Source organism: Centruroides vittatus, unplaced genomic scaffold (genome assembly GCF_030686945.1).
Source record: "Centruroides vittatus isolate TY-2023 unplaced genomic scaffold, ASM3068694v2 contig_970, whole genome shotgun sequence".
NCBI classification, from domain to species: Eukaryota; Metazoa; Arthropoda; class Arachnida; order Scorpiones; family Buthidae; genus Centruroides; species Centruroides vittatus.
In genome coordinates, this window is record NW_027122643.1 from 2,899,320 (window position 1) to 2,902,187 (window position 2,868).

Consider the following 2,868-nt stretch of genomic DNA (forward strand, 5'->3'; position numbering starts at 1 on the left):
ATTGACAATTATTACATCATCAGCTACTTAAAACTCGTGATGATAAAACCTAAAACAATAACAAATTTCTAGAATAGTCTTCAATCATCTGTTATAATTTTTTTTATTGCTTGCCTGTCATTATGATTTATCTTTTGACAACATAATTTTTGTAGTAAAATCATTAATATAAGTTCTTTAATGAATAACCTTAACATTTATACATATGAATATGAATTGAGTGGAGCATTATTAAATTTAAGCTTGTAAGACTTCTATTATACATAAACGTTGTTAAAACTTCTTAATTAAATAGTTTTATTTTTATTTTAATAAATAGGGATGACAAGCATAAACTAAATAGCTAATTTATTATGAATAATATATATAATGTTACAGGACAGTAAGATATATGAGAAGAATAAAAAATTTTTCAACAATTCTACTCTAAACAAAAATATTTCTTCTATGACAACATTATATAGAGATTATTCTCTAGAAATAAATTTATATAATGGTTATTTCTGAACCACAAAAAAATAAAAATAAGACAATCTGAACCAATTCTATAAATGGAATTGGATATGATATTCATATAATAAATGCAGTGAAGCATAAAAATTCGTTTATAATAATTTAATATCAAAATAAATGGAAATTTTACATAAAATAATTTTCTTTCTGAAATTTCACTTCATGTTTTTTTTCATACATTTTAAAATAATACAAGCTTATTCCAGTATTTCTTTCTGATTTATCACTTGGAAACTGTTTTGAAATAATAATAATAATAATAATAATAATGGTCAAGTTTAATGAATAAAAACAAGACTGACTGTATTTATGATATAAATTTTATTGAATTATAATTTAATAAACATCTTTTCATACCTATTCCAGCCTATTTTAATTAATAGCATTCTCTATCATTACCTGAGTATTTAATTTTTATTATATAAACTGCTATTATTCATGTGAGAAAAAATAATAGTTGTTATAAAAATTAACTATTAATGTATTACCTGTATACCTTTTTACGATTCATTTAACTTTAAGGCATCTTATAATCTCTCTAACAAGCGATTAAGAAAAAATTCCAATTAGAAGTAAACTTTAATCAGTATTAATCTTAACAAATTTCTATTCTTTGAAACATAATATGATAATGCTGATTGAAAGCGTTGATGAATAAAGATCCCTTTAAATTAATGAATGATTAATTTTTTTTAATTACATGGCCTATCGTGTGAAACTTAATAGAACAAACATCTAAAGTAGCAGCCATTAAACTTTAATACTTTGCACAATGGTTCCAGGAAAAAAAAATATTCATTGTTTTCCTAAAAATAAAGTAAATGCCAAAGTAAAATCTTCAACATTTTTCGTTTCAAAGGAATCGTAGTTTAAAATTTTTTTCAGTAAAACAAAGTTTTAAAAATTTTACCATGGAATTTTTAAACTTTAAATATACATGAAAAGTATTTTAAATAAATGATATTTATTCGCAGCGAAATATTTATCACTCTGAAAATTTATGATATAATAAATTTATAGCAATTTCTCGTTGACATAGATTATCTTTTATAACTTTTACGAATTTATACTTGGTGTGTCACTTACAATTATTCGCCTGTCAACTTTGATACTGATGTCATTATAGTCGCAATTTCGCCATTTTGACATGCATTTTATCCTTTATAAACATAAATACGCTCTCAAAAGAAGATTTATCGATTATATGAATGATTTATATAAAAAAATAATATGTGTTTTATTTATTTATTTACGATAGTTCAATCATGCAAAGACTTTGCTTATACTCTAAACAAACAAACCCCTAAAAATCCTAAAAAACATTATAAAAAGCATTGAATCTTTTATATTTTCATTATATATATTAGAAATTTATGAAATTTGTTTACATTTTAATTATAGATATAATTGTAAACATGTAATTAGATAATGCATTATATAGAATTTCATTCTTCGTTAAGAGCACTATCACAAAGATCAATATTACTAAATGGGATACTGGAGTATATTTATCAGTTTATCTGTAATTTGGCTCAATACATTATTGATGCGTTGAATAAACATTAATAATTATTTTCAACAAAATATTTAGTAAAGTTAATATATTTTCTATGTTATAGTATTAAGTAAAAAATCAATCTCTACATGAAGATTCATTACATGTACAGTACGTAGGCACAAAACTGAATGGAAACACTAGCATAAGACAGATATATCATTTCTAATTTTAAAAAATAAATTACAGAACGAAAAAAATTAAAATCTTCATATTGTGTTAAAAATAAAAATACAATACAAAAACTTTTATCGAAATTATAGTTTCAGGGCATCATGGAAGCAACAACATCCATCAAACAACTAGCTTTTATTTCATTATTTTAAACACATTTACAAAACTTCTATTTAATAAACTTACAACAATTAGTATTCGATTTCAACTTGATTAATTTATTTATAGTAAATACCGCATTTCATTTTTTCAGTTTATTATATACTGTATATTATATAGTATAGTATAGTATAATATAGTATAATATAATACAGTATAGTATAGTATAATATTTTTTCAGTATATTATATAGTATAGTGCATAAACAGTATTTGAAAATTGTAAAACTGTAATTTAAATTCAAATTTTAAGTAGAGAATACAATTAATTTTTAAAAAATTATCCAAAATTTAATTTATTTTAATAATGTAATAGCAATCTCTTCCACGTTGCAAATTTTTCAATTTTTCATATACTAACAGCATGCTCAGTACTAATTACGTTAGTACAACTTTGAAATTAAGATTAAAATCATAAAATATTATTATAAATGGCTCAGGTCACTATAACCCCGAACATAAACTACT